This window comes from Tamandua tetradactyla, chromosome 21 (assembly GCF_023851605.1).
Source record: "Tamandua tetradactyla isolate mTamTet1 chromosome 21, mTamTet1.pri, whole genome shotgun sequence".
NCBI lineage: Eukaryota > Metazoa > Chordata > Mammalia > Pilosa > Myrmecophagidae > Tamandua > Tamandua tetradactyla.
In genome coordinates, this window is record NC_135347.1 from 4568366 (window position 1) to 4583755 (window position 15390).

The 15390-nt window shown below is 37.8% G+C and overlaps 1 pseudogene; it reads left to right on the forward strand.

The window, feature by feature from the left end:
* The window catches only part of LOC143665806 (transmembrane protein 186 pseudogene), a 36229-nt pseudogene extending 29736 nt beyond the window's left edge, over positions 1-6493 (forward strand).
* The last annotated feature ends 8897 nt before the right edge of the window (positions 6494-15390 follow it).

Here is a 15390-nt window from a genome sequence, read left to right on the forward strand (position 1 = left end):
CAAGGGGTTATATGCACAACTTTGAGACCTTCTTCAACCCTCATGAATAAAGGCATAGCAGGATGTCAATCAAGAAGTCTTGCCCAGCCTAACTCAAGGGTGGGCCAGGAGCACAGCTGGGTCAATTGCACTCCCTCTCCCAGGAAGTCGAATCCCAATGGAAGGAAGAAAAGGATCATAAATAAATGATGTTCTTTCATCCTGAGTCTGGACTTCAGTGGCCACCTAGATCACCAAAGTCATTCTGCTTGCTGCCCTTTCTGTAGTCTGGGTCTTCAGTATTTGCTGGATTCTCAGAGTATTCATTTTTTGCCAATAAATTCAACCTTTCATAAGTTAGTTAAGGTCATTTTTGTTATGTACAACCAAAGTATTCTGAGTGACTCAATATCAAAGATGACGAGGTACAGCACTGATGAAAATGAAGAAGGAGTCCCTCCTTTAAACTCTTACCACTGAGAGACATAAGATTCTTACTCTTTTTAAAATCTGTCTTCCCAAAGTTAGAGTCCTAATCAATGTCCCTGAGACTGCAGTTTGGCTGTGCTCAAAGAGCTGCAGGAGCCTACCAGACAGGGCAGATTCCTTCCCCACCCCACTTACTAATGGATACATTTAGTATCAATCAGACTTACTAATGAATACATTTTCTTAACCCCCAAAATCCTTAAAGCATGACCTAGTTATCTTTGATTTCTCTAAAACTTGAAGCATTTCTAAGTTAATAGGTTAGCTAATTATTATCTTTCATACTCAAAATTTGCAAGAAATATCAGATCCAAGAGAAATATATAAATACACAATAGACTTTTTGACATCATGAAATTGAATAAAAATATTGTGGACAGGTAAATATTTTTATCTTAAATTACTTCAAGCTAAACATGACCATTTTATTAGACATGTGCTTCCAAAATGACATTTATTAAAAAACAAAAGAGGAAAATGAACCATTTTAGGTCCATGATGAAAGATATTTTAAAACATACACTACTTTGGAGTTTACAAACTATTATAAACATGATATTTTTTCCCTAGGTCTTTGATTCAATGTCAATATTTTCACTAAAAATTTTCAGAAAGACATAAATGGAGGAGATAGAACAATGAACTTAAACTGCAAACAGGTAACCAAAGTTATTCTTAATCATTTTCACTGGCAATCAATATGTTATTGATTTTCTATTCTTGCTACTCTTGCAGTAATGTCCTTGGATTGAAACTCAACCTGAGCTAGGAAATATTAGCAAATAAAGCAATTTCAACCTAAAGAAATGGAAAGAACAAACAAGACAGCAAAAGCCTAGCTATTCCCCCGGGGATGAAAATAACTGTCTGCTGTCAGTTAATTCTGTTGGTCAGAAGATGGTGCCCAGGCTGAGAGTGGACCCAGTGTGAATTGGCAGATCACAAAGCTAAAAAATACAGCCATTCCCTACCCAGTCAGAAGCATCTTTAGCCATAAGAAGTGGTTAAGAGTGTGTGTATGGATTCACATCACTACTACTGCAAAATTTACTTCAAGTGCACACCCTACTGACCATGAGTCAATAGTATTAGCTGAGTACTGTGGAAAAGCAGAATCTCATTCAAATTTAAAAGAAATTGATCAAACTGGAAAAAAATTAAACTATCATACATTAAAGCATGGACCAATAAAGAAGCCCTGGGGAAATACATTCCAGGAGTAGAACACAATAATTTCTTACAAAATTGAACATGTTATGGCCAATGTTAAGAAATTCACAGATAAAGATAAAAGCCAAAGTTCTCAAATGGGAAAACTGGATTCAATATGAAAGAACATCAAACTATAGAGTTTTGTTTGATGAGTGCAATTTCAGTGGCTTTCAGAAATTCAATAAAAATGAATTTTAAAGAACAAATTTATGCCTTCCTGATCTTATAGTATTGTTTTGCATTGTCATTAATCAAAACCAAGAATTACACAGGCAAAAAATGCAATCCTGGTGGAAGATGAACTATGTCTGCTTCTCTATTACAACAGTGGTTGTAAGACATCTGCTTTTAAAGATGTATTTTCTTCAGCTTATTTCTTTTTATCCACCTCCTATTATTTATTTATTTTTTATTCTTATTTTTTTTACTCATCTGTCCATACCCTGGATAAAAGGAGCATCAGACACAAGGTTTTCAAAATCATACACTCACATCATAAAAGCTATATCATTATACAATCCTCTTCAAGAAACATGGCTACTGGAACACAGCTCAACAATTTCAGGTACTTTCCTCCAGCCACTCCAATACATCCACCATAAACTAAAAAGGGGATAGCTAAATAATGCATAAGAATAACTTCCAGGATAACCTCCTGACAGTTTCAAATCTCTCAGTCACTGAAATTTTTGTCATTTTTCTTTCCCCTTTTGGTCGAGAAGGTTTTCTCAATTCCTTGATGCCAAGTCCCAGCTCATCACAGTATTTCTGTCCTATGTTACCAGAGAGATTTACACCCCTGGGAGTCATGTTCCATATAGGTAGGGAGGGCAGTGAGTTCACTGGCTGTGTCAGCTTAGAGAAAGAGAGGCCACATCTGAGCAACAAGAGTTTCTCTGGGGGTGACTCTTAGGCCTAATTTAAGTAGGCTTAGCCTATCCTTTGTAGGGATAAGTTTCATAGGAGTGAACCTCAAGATCGAGGGCTCAGTCTATTGATCTGGTTGTCCCCACTGCTTGTGAGTGTATCAGAAATTCTCCACATGGGGAAGTTGAATATTTCCCCCTTCTCCCCATTACCCCAAAAGGACCCTGCAAATACTTCTTTATTCACTGCCCAAATCACTCTGGGATTTATTGGGGAGTGAATCACACTAACCTGGACAAACCAACAAAATCTCATGCCCTATTCAAGATTCCATGTACTTACGGTGTTCGATGAAACTGACCATACCAGTTAAATTAGGAAATGCACTACCCAAAATATAAATTTTGCACCAAATAATTTCTCCCTTTAGTCTCACACAGAAATTGAAGTTTTAAAATATGGATGATATCATCCTTTATCCAGTCTTCGAATATACCTTAGTCCTATTCAGATCAGCTTCGTTCATATCTCTACTTGATGTCTGATCCCTTTTTCAACTTTTGAAACAGTTCCTATATGGGATACTACTAGCTTTCATAGCTTCAGGACTCTGATTGTGAGTCTCAGGTATCACGTAAATACCTGAAGTTTCTGGAAAAGACCATATCATATACAAACGTCTCAGTATCTGAGAACTTAGAATGAACAGCTACAACTCCTGAATATATGTGACTGCTGTAAGAGCTTACAATCTAGGACCCTTTACAATAGGCCCCAACCTGATAACCTATGCTCTCAACTTTAGTTCACCGTATTTTTATATTATACTTAGTCCATATTATTATAACATAATCATATGATAATAATTTGTCTCTTTGTTCCTGACATTTCATTCAACATATGGCCCTTAATATTCATTCATCTAGTTGCATGCCTCACAACTTCATTCGTTCTTGTGACAGCTCAGTAGTGCATTGGGTGTAAACACCACAGTTCCCCCTTCCATTCCTCAGTGGTTGTACCCTTAGGCCACCTCCACTCATTGTGGATCAGGAACACTGCCTCCATAAACACCAGTGTGCAAATGTCCATTCATGTCCCCACACTCAACTCCTCTTCAGCTTATTTCTATAAATATATTTTCTGGGGTAGATTTACTGTCTGATAACCTTTCGTCCAAAGGAACAGCACAATTATTAGGCATCAAACGTACTAAGACAAGTCGTTTAAATAACTTTCAAATGGTAATATGAAAAGATCATTTAATCTTCTGGAGCATGATATTTGGAGGATGAGTCATGTTCATTTGCACAAAACCACACTTCTTGTAACCACAGAGGAAATGTGTACCTTGTCGTAAATGGTAGTGTCCCATGCGGGAAAGGCTTGCAATCCAACCTGGCAGTAAAGGTTGGAGGCCACATCAAAATGAGAGAGCCAACCGCATCACACCAAACTCATACCTGCAGTGTCCACAGGAGTGGATTCCCAGCAGGCTCACCTTCTCAGTCAGAATCCTCTCTTCAAAATCCGCCAGACCAGTGACAGAGTGATTTGCCCACGTTAATTCCCTTCTGCCTAAGCATGGAATAAGCCATACAGCTTTTTCCCATTCTACCCGCCTCTCTTGCCAGCAGGAAAGGTGTTTATAGTTTAGTTTATAAACCCTAAACTTTATAACCATGCACATTTTAATGAGCTACCATACACATTTTAATCAAGTAACATAACTATCATTTTATAACATTGAGTGATACATAATTATGCAGATATTTTTCCATGCTGGTGTTTTTAGACTCATAGAATAACGGAGCTGAAAATGCTTTATAGTTCACCTAATCCAACTCTTCACTTATTAATGAACCAAAAATCTGTCCTAGAGCTAGAGAATTGATCCTGGTCACCTTCTCCCCAAAAGCATGAAAGTAATTCCTCTTGGCACATTCAACATTGTATTGGCATTGTCCTTTATTCTCTTTTCACATACAATGCAGTGTCTCCATTATTCTGAGTATTAAAAGAAAGGCTTAGCTCTAAACTACACAATTAACCTGGAAAATTACACAAATACATTGCCTGGGACAAACATCCATTTAAGTGACTAATCTGCACGCTTAAATTGAGGAAGCAGTATAAAACTTTTTGAATGGGCTATAGCCCATTAGAACAAGTGATAATAATTTTTCATTAGCATTCCCTTTCATTCTCCAAAATGTCTCAATTTAGGTGACAAATCCTATGGTCAGTCCAGGATGGAGAGATAAAGGAAAGTTGGATGTAATAATTGGCTTCCATTGGCTATCTTCAGTTGAAGATAGTGAATGACATTAGACATCTATGGTAGTACTTAAAAAGCAAATAAATATATACACAAGACCTTTCTTATCTCTTGAAGTTGCTGGGCTAAAATGGTTAAAATTTAAATCCAAAATTTGACCCAGTGGGTTATTGAATAATGTCCATTAAATCCACAGCTTCTGTTTCCCAGACCATGCACCACCCACCAGCACCCCCCCCCAAAAAAAATCCACAACTTCTCCAGATTTCTTCTATGGAAATTAGAGAAAATATTGGAAAAGAGTGGGGCCTTAAGAATTAGAATGGGGATTTTATTAGTCAAAGTTCTCCAGAGAAATACAACCAACAGGATATAAGTACATAATATTAATTAATAATTAATAACTAACTAAATAAACACACACCCACACGCATTTATTAAGAGATACATTATAAGAAATTGGCTCACATGATGGTGGGACTAGCAAGTCCAAACTCCACAGAGCAGGCTGGAGGTTGGAAATTCCAGTTAAGGATGTTGTTGAAAGCCAGGGAAGAGTCCAGCTTATGGTGTTGAGGCAGAATTCCTTCTGATTCATGAAACCCTCAGTTCTTGTTTTTAAGACCTCCAACTGATTGGATTAAGTCCATCCATTCCCTGTGGGTGCTCTCCTTTAGTTAAGGTCAACTGGTCATAGCTGCTAATCCTATCTATGAAATACCTCCACAGCAACAAAAGGCCAGAGTTTGACCAAACAACTGGATGCCAAAACCTAGCCAAGTGCACATAAAATTAACCATTCCAGGAATAGGTGGAAGGATCTGTATGACTCAAAGAGGAGCCTCTTCCCTCTTTCTGGATACAGCTGTTCCTGCCTTGCTTGAAGTCCTTGTAATGACCCTACCTGGGGAAGCCATGGGATAAGGAAAATCTGAGTCTATGTGCCTAATTGTCTCCACCCTATATTATATAATGGGATACGTGTGTCTCAGAGAACTAAAGAGAAAATTCCCGCAGCAGGCGGCCGGGCCTTGGTTGCCCTCCTCGGAGCTGTATCCTGGTTGTGGAGACAGGCTACATGGGGAAGGCCTCTCCATGGGCTGTGGTGCTGCAGTGAGCAGGATTCTAGGAAGTGTGTGGAGACTAGGGCACCCGCCTCAAAGGAGAAACCATCTGACACAGAGAAAGAGAAATTCCAGATGGTCTGCCGAGTTGATGCCATCAGAGCCTTTGGGTATTTGTCTCAGCTGAAGGTGGCATAGGCAGTCTTGACAGTGGTGACCCTGCTCCCAGGCTTCTGCTGGTACTCCCAGGGTCTCATGAGTCTCAGCTCCCTGTGCCTTGTGGCTGGGATAGTTGGCTTTGCCCTGGCCATGCTAACAAGATGAGCTAATTTTTCCAAAGGCTGGTGGGAATCCTGTGCGTCAATGAGTGGAGCACTATGCTGCAGGTGGTCAACCTTACCTTCTGGGGGTGGTGGAAAGGTACGTACTGCCCTGTGGCCAATGTGGCCCCCTGATGGAAACCAGAGACCGGCCCCAGGAAGCATTCATGTGAATCCAGCAGTACAGTGAGATACAAACCTTATGTCTCACGCTGCACTATGGATACTCCCTGGACAAAGAGCATTTCATGCAGGGGTTTGGGATCCTGGATACATTCAAGTGAACACCTGGAGCCAGGCTTCTGAGTAGCTCTGGGTCACCTAGATCTCGGCGGGGAAGGCCGAGGGTGCAGGCAAGTCTGAAGAAGGGAATCAGGCAGCTGGAGGCTTTGCAAGGACCACTGGGAACTTGCCTTTTGAGGAATGAGAAAATTCATGAGGCGGAAGCAAGTAGCCAAGTTTAGAAAAAAAATCCTTAGTGCAAGTTCTGAACTGCACTTTGTGTGTGGCATTAAGCCAATTAATGACAGTTCATGGAGGAAGCTATGTCAAGTTCATCCACACAGAACACAGCTGGGAAATCAGAGACAGAGATGTGGCAAGGGGAGCCCAGGATTTGGAATCCAAAGATTTGACTTCTGTCAGTTCTCAACTTCCTTGAACAGGCTAGGTTATTGAATGTCTCTGAACATTGCTTCTCACATCCATAACACAGAGAGTACCGCCTATCTCTTGGGGGTGAGTATGAAAATAGACAATAAATATTGGAGGGCTTTGAGAACACAATAGCTCTGAGCGAATACTCAGCGTTTGGTCAGCGGTCATGGCCTAGTGAAAGGCTCCCAGGAAATCAGTAGGGATTTCCACTCGGGTGCCCAGCAGCAGAAGGACTGGCACGTGCTTAGAGTGGGGTCTCTTCATCCCTCTAGCATGGTAGCTGCACACAGACAGGTCAGAGATGTCATCCTGGTGAGCTCAGCACCCCAGCTGGGACCGTGGTCACTTTCCAGAGGTCTGGGCGCTCTCCTCACATTCAGAGAACTCTGCAGCAAAATAAAGTCAAATGTACCATGTTGTTGGTACATTATTTTATAAACTAAAAGCACTTAAATGCACCCCCCATAATTAATAGTACACGCATTCTATAGAAAATTTGCAACAGAGAAAGGAAATAATAATTTTTAGAATTCTACCACTCAAAATCAATAACTCAATGTTTTGTGTAGTCTCCAGTCTCCTTTTAAACACCAATGCTATACCACATATGAAACTGTGTTTTTGTTTCATGTTACTACACAAGACTATCTCAGTTATAAACACTCATTAAAAAATTTCAGAAATTGCAAAATATGCCACTGAGTGAGTGGATGCAGTTGAGTCCTTTTGACCTTTGCTATTTTGGTCATTTGCATTTTTTCCATTGTTCTAAATAATAAAACATCAACTATATTAAAAAAAAAAAAAGGAAGAAAGAACTAAGAGGGCAGAAAGTTGGATTGGACATTTGTATGCATGTTTAAATAACCCATGAGGATGGTACAATTTGGGATAAAGAGACTGTGAAACCAGGGACCAAATTCTCTGAATGAGTAAAATAGTTAGGAGATTTCATCCTTTTTGATTAGTATTCCTAGACTCTTTTTAGCCTCTAGATATCCAGCATACACCAGATGAGCTTGTATAAATGAAAATGACAGTTAGCTAAAAAGGGAAATGTAGCTGTCCCATGGACTATTAAAGTCTGCAAGAGCAGCACATTCTTTCCCTGGAGGAAATCTGCGTGGGAAAGCGCATTACAATCAGAAGTTGTTTTGGAGCACAGAATGAGAGAAACAGTAGTGATGGCTGAGAGGGGAGAGAGACAATTGTAGTGTTTAAATGCTTAATGACATCATCTCCAACCCCCTGATTATCAGCCTACACAGTAGGTCACCTGCCACAGGGACCTGGTGGAGCAGCCATGAGGTCAGAGCACCCACCCTCTGCCCCTGCCTGCCACTGGACATGCCTAGTGGGTATTGCCAAGGGTTTCTCTCTGACACCTCCTTTTTCCTAGGCTTCCCTGCTGACTGTAGGCTTTTACTGCACCCAATTTTTCTTTTACAAAAATGCCGTCAATTAATGTACAACCGGTTATAATATGATCAAAGGCATACTCTATCTCTGTAAGCATCTTGACATGCTTCTGATTTCATTGTGTCACTTCTACTAGACCCTGAGAGCTGTAGTTTTGCATTACCTTGTAGCAACTATTATGATCCTTACTGTTATTTTGTCACAGTCAGCATCTTAAAGTTTCTGACGCATCTTGGCCATATAATTATTTAATTTTTCTTTCATTAATTCATTCATTTCAGTAAGTCTTTTCATATGAAGGCACTTTCATAGGTAGATTAGTATTAAAGCTCCAAGAATCCTGAGCTAAGCTGGGTCCATCATGCAGAGACCTGAATTCCAAAAATAATTATCTTTAATCTGGACCTGGGACCACTCTAATGGAAATGGATTCTTAGTTGCCACTGGTGGAGGAGGCTGCCGCTAATTGGATTTTACTTGGGCATCTTTCCAATTTTGAAGAGTCATTTTACTTGCTGCATGTTTCTTTGCTGGGTACTTAGAGAGGTGCATTAACGCTTTTAAGTCTCTGGAGAACCTTTTAGCATAGTATCACATTAAGAAGAAGAAAAGCCCGTGGTGGCTTAAGCATGAGATAGCTTTTCATTACTCATTTTAGTTCCAAAATTTCACTTTCCTTTCCCTTTTATTATGGATAGTCCATTATGTTTGCTGATGAGTGAAAGCATTGGTATGTATTATCACAAATACTTTAAATTTGAATTTTTAAAGTTAAAAACAATTTTTCTTTATAAGATCAATATTTACAAACTACTGAATAAAATTAGAAAATACAAAGGGAATATTTAAAAACAAAAATAAACTGGCTAGCAGTCATATCCCACTCCCAATAACCTGGAAAAATCATTTTTGTGCCTCTCACTGGATCCCTTTTCAGAATTTCACATGTAAGTAAGCAGTTCTTTCATTAATGTTATTATATATATATACCACATATTGGGTAGCTTGTTATATTTTGCCTCTATTGTGGGTATTTTTCTATGTTGATACATGTAGATAGTTATTGCTGGAGTCTTTTAAACATCGCCACAGTATTACACGGTACAGATATACCATACTTTATTTAACCAGTACTTTCAGGATGAACATTTACAGTGTTTCCAAAATTTTTCACTCTTACAGATAACTCTGCCATGAAAGTCGCCATACCTATACCTTTTTTTTTTTTTAAGTACTGTACTTTAAAAAAATACCTAAACTTTTCCATTTCATTTCTTGGGATAAATTTCTAGAAAAGGAATTTATCCCAAAGAAGTAATTATAACACTGGTTACTAGACTATACAAATATTCCTCTGATTCAGCCTCTCACTACAAGTATGAAAGTACTGATTTTCCCACACCCTCATCAATATTAAGCATTATTATTCTTTTTTCCTTTCTGCCAACTGAGAGAAAAAAATGGATAATAATTTTGGACTTATTCTTGAACGTGCACATACTTGACATTTTTGGAAATTTTTACAAGAAAATGAGCCACAAAATGAAGAATAGATTTGGTAACATCTGGACATTGGTCATTTTCTACTTTGCACACCCAGCCCTACATTTTCTGTTCATTATTCCCTGCTTCATCTGGGGCAGAAAAACATCATCTCTGAGACTGAAGCAGAGACCCAGCCCCCTCTCTTTTTTGTTTATTAAGAACAATTGTATGTTTACAGAAAAATCATGCAGAAAGTACAAAATTCCCATATACCACCAGCTCTCTCACACAGTTTTCCTTATTGATAACATTTTGCATTAGTTTGGTACCTTTGTCACAATTGAAACAATATTATAACTAATTTAAATATAGCTCATAGTTTCCATTAGGGTTCACTCTTTGTGTTGTACCATTCTAAGGTTTATATATATATATACATTTTGTATTCTGTTTAGATTGCATAACATGTATATAACCTAAATTTTCCCATTTTAACCATTTTCAAATGCACCAACCCTTTTCTTTCCAAAACCAGTAGAACCAATTCACAAAACCTAGAATTAATACCTTGGAGATTTTTCCCATCATAATTGTCTCTATGAGCCTAATGATAAAATATAATGTACTCTTCTCTTGAAATGTCTCTTGCATCTAGCCTGCCATCACTATAGTTCAGGACATCTTTAGTCTACACATTTGCTAAAGTTCAGTTTGTGTGCCACATCTTCCCTAATACTCACCCCTTCCTGATCCTTCCATCTCTCCTTTCATCTCATAGCTAAACTATGTCATTTATATGTGCCGCTGTCGTGACATATTTCTGGTATAGAAAGAGATCTTTTCAAACATATGTATGCCTAACTATAGCATAAGCTGACTGCGAAAAGTCCTATTCCTAAGGTTTCTCTGAATCATTGTAAATGCAGCACCTTTCCTTCACTCTCACCACCTCTACTATATCCACACTCATGTGTGTCCCATATGAAAGCAAACCTCACACCCTTCTGCAGTAACAGCGTTTCCTTCCCCTTCATAATCAAGCTGGAAATATTAATATGCTCTTGCTGATCCATTTTCTGCTTTCACATTCACTCCTAAGTACAATCTAATCAGACTTCTGCTCCCATTACTTCAACTGCTTCCCCACCCCAAATTTTGAACATTTTTTTAAATGCCAGAGTTAGTTTTTCTTTAAAAAGAAAGAAAGCAAATCCAATCATATACTCTCCTGCTTAAACTGTCCCTCTGTTGTTGGAAAACTGGCCAGAATCCTTAGCACAATCAACGAGGATCTGTTTACCCTCCGCCTCATGTGATACTCCTGACACATTAACTGTTTCTCATTTCCTTGGACATGCCGTCTCTTATCCATAGAGTGACTTTGGCTGGAACTCCTTCTGCATAAATATACCTCTGGCTAACCAACTCCTACCTATCTTTAAATATTTAAATATTTCTAATATTCTTATTTTAAATATAGGTCTGTTGTATGATAAGAAAGCACTGTTTTCTTCATGGTACCTATCACACATGTAATTAATTAATTGTCAGTATAATTATTTAATGGCTTTCCTGTCTGCAAAACCGTAAGCAACATAAGGGAAGAGACTGTATCTACCTTATTCTCATAACCTAGTACAGTGCCTGGCACATAGTAAGCTCTTGTTGAATGGATTATAGTAAGATGGAAGAAAGAAATAATGGGTGCAGAAACACGTAAGTTTGTAGGTCTTAAAATGACAAGTTGAGGAAATTGCCTTTTGAAATTACTCTTTTCTCAGTAGAAGATAAGAAAATCTTTGGAGAGCAACTAAGGATTTGTAAGAAAGGCTCTCCAGTTTTTTAAAATAATGGGAAATATTTTTGAATAATTACGGTAAAAAACTGGAGAGCTGCCTGAGTAACATGGCTATCTATTTAAACTATATATGGCCTAAGGTTCACGGTTGTGAATACATGGCAACATCAGCCTGCCTGGTTGTAAGAGTTTCTTCAGAGGAATGTGGAAATTTGATGAATGCAGATAAATAGGCTCTTTTAGAGTTAGGAATATTTCAGGAGTTGGAGAAACAATATTCTCCTTCTCTGAGAAGGACAATAAAGTGAAGAGAGTTTAGAATATTGGGAAGAGAATATTGAAGTGTTGGGTTATAGTAACTGAGCTCTATAGAAAGGAAGTAAAGTCAAAGGATTGATTGTCAGGAGAAAGACCAGGGGTCAATGAACTGAACGTAGAATTAGACAAACACACACACACACACACACACACACACACACACACACACACCCTATGTGGTTAGAGTATAATTTAAAAAACAGGTGGATAACATGAAAAGACCTTGTAAACATGATGCTCAGTGAAATAAGAAACATACGTAAGGACAAATATTGCAGATGTCATATAAGAGATGCCTAGAAATAGCAAGTTTAGAGAATGAGATTAGTGATTAGAGGCTACCAGGGAATGGAAAAAGGTGTAAGGGAGAATGTGTATTTGGTGGATATGAAAAAAAAATATGTGGGGACTTAGCCATAGTTTTTCCTCTTGGGGTAGTATTTTATTATTTTTAATCTAACTAGAAAGAAATTAACTCCTTTAAGTAATACGATAGTTACGTTCTACCACAAATTCAGTTTTCCTGCAGGACAGATCATACATCCTCTGTAAATAATAATGATTAAGACTTTTGTCTCTCCCTATAATTGACAAAGGGTTATATTTGTCTCTCAATTACCAATATATGAGATTCAGACCATTAAAAGTAGAAATGATGCCATTTTAGCTGTGATAAACATACAGGGCAAATATGCCTTAAAGAAGGGGTATTACCTAAGGTTCATATAATAATGATAGAAATTTTCCATTTTGATTGTTTGATAAACATTACTAATTTTTGTTACGTAATCATGTAACATGTATGCAGCTTTACTGCTATTAAAATAGATTTTAAAAAATATATTTGAAGTATCTTCACACATGCACAGTCCATCCAAAATATACAAATCAGTGGCTCACAATATCATTGTGTCCTTGTGTATTCATCATTATGATCATTTTTAGAACATTTACATGACTCCAGAAAAAGAAATAAATAGAAAAAACTCACAACACTCTCTTACCCATCACTCTCTGACCACTAGTATTGCAGTCTACCTATTTTTTTTTACCCCTTATCCCTATTATTTATTTATTTATTTAGTCCTTGTTTTTTTACTCATCTGTCCATACGCTGGATAAAAGGAGCATCAGACACAAGGTTTTCGCAATCACACAGTCACATTGTAAAAGCTATATCATTATACAACCGTCTTCAAGAAACAAGGTTATGGGAACACAGCTCAACAGTGTCAGTTCCCTGCAGCCATTCCAACACAGCCAAAACTAAAAAGGGGTAACTATATAATGCATAAGAATAACCTCTTGTCTCTGTTTGAGACCTCTCAGCCACTAAAAATTTACTTTGTCTTATTTCTTTCTTCCCCCTTTCGGTCAAGAAGCCTTTCTCAATCCCATGTTGCTGGGTCTTGGCTCATCCTGGGAGTTCTGTCCGACATAGGGAGGGAGGGCAGTGAGTTCACCTGCTGAGCTGGCTTAGAGAGAGAGGCCACATCTGAGCAATAGACATTCTCTGGGGGATGACTCTTAGATATAATTAGACATAATTATAAGTAGGCTTAGCCTATTCTTTGCAGGAATAAGTTTCATAGGGAAAATAGATTATTTTAATCACCTCTAATAAATGTATTAATCACCAATAAATGTGAAGCATGCAGGGAAATAATAGACTTCATGTAAACCTGTTTTTCTTAGCCTTCCAAGATGGTTAAAATCTCCTAAGGAACATGTGAAAAACACAAATTCCAAGACCCCACCCCAGTCCCAAGGAACCGGAATCTCTCAGGAGAGAGGCCTGAGAAGGAACAGGTTATAGTGTACTCAGGTTTTCAGCATCATTAGGGTATCGTGAGGAAACACTCTATCTGCCTCGATCACTTTTCTTCTTCAGGTGTGATCCTTGAGCTAGCATTATAGAAGAAAGAAAAATAAAAGCAACTGAAAAAGAGGAAGCTTTTATCAGAGACTAGAATACTTGAATTAGTGATTTTGGATTTGGATTTTCAGATGATTTTGGGTTCCGAAGAATAAGCATGGAGCAGGTGATTGAGGTAGAATGACAGAGGTCATAGGAGATGTGTAGAAATAGAATTGTGAAGCAGATGTTGGATAGATCACCCAGGATATTGAATCACCTAGTACAAAAGCTAGCTTGGAGGGGAGAGAAAGAGCAAGCTAGGTGCCCAAAATTTCAGACAATGAAAAGGCGATAGACTAGAAAGTTGAAAATATGGTTCTGGAGGTCGACTTAGAGTTGAAAGTATGAAAGTAGAATAAAACTTTCTGAGGGGGTCATGGCATCAAAAAATGAAAGTACATCACTAATTTGTGCAGAGCAAGGAAAGGCAACTCTGTCCATTAAAGATAATAAAGCATTGTCAGAGAGAAAAGAGGAAAACCAATATACACTGATTTTGACAGTTTCAAGAAGGGTTGGTTAGCAAGGCCAATATGGCGATGAGGTTTTTCTCATCTGCAAGTTAAGTTGATAACAGTAGTATCTCATTGGGTGTAATAAGGATCAAATTAGTTAGCATTTTGAATATGCCTAATACAGTGCCTTGCATGAATTAAAATTGAATTAAAAAAGATGTCAGTAGAGAAGAGGGTTGAAAAGAGATAATGATTGTATTCGTGATTAGTGAGTTCCTGATAATCTCGAGGAGTTGTAGAATGAATGCAAGGCATCAGATCCAATATTTTAGTTATCTCTCTATTTCAGACTTCTGAGAAATACACAGTTATACATAGGTATATTTTCATATTAAGAAACCTGTCACCATTATATATTTGCTTTGGTTTTAAAATTTTCTAGAAGATTTCACCTCCTCTAAATGGGCAAGGGATTGTTCTGTCTCCTGTTTCCCTTATTTATTTACTTTTAGATTGGTCTATTCTCATGGGAGCACTGCAGTTCAATTGCTTTCCTAATGAGAAGTTGTCACAAATTTAAAAGATATGGTACTATACCATAAATTTGGAAAAGCCACTACAGCATTATCAAAATTAAGATGAATGACTTTTGCTGGCTGTCCATGCTTGACTCATTGATTTTGTGCTGTGTGAGTGTGACCTGGCTTAAAACATATACTATGTTGTGAAGTATTTACTTGAAGATGTATTAAGAATATTTTTTCAAACTAAAAGCAGAGTAAGGTGACAATGGAATCACCTGAGATAATATTTTTAATTGCACATAAAGTTGATTTTATTGAAAGCACATACAATGTGTACTATATAGTACTATTGTTTTGAATGCAAATATATATGTTATAAAAATGCATAGAAAAACAGCCACTTGTCTGTGCCCAATATTTGTAGAATGCCTGCTATGAGACAGACACTGGATATGAGAGTAATAAGGCAGAGACAGGCCTGCTTCCTAAAGTTTGCAGTCAATGGGGAAAGGCAAATACTAACTAATATTACAGGTGTGATGACAATTATACAGGGGAAATATTTTATTCTATAGGGATGTGTAATCGGGCATTGGAAAAGACAAAC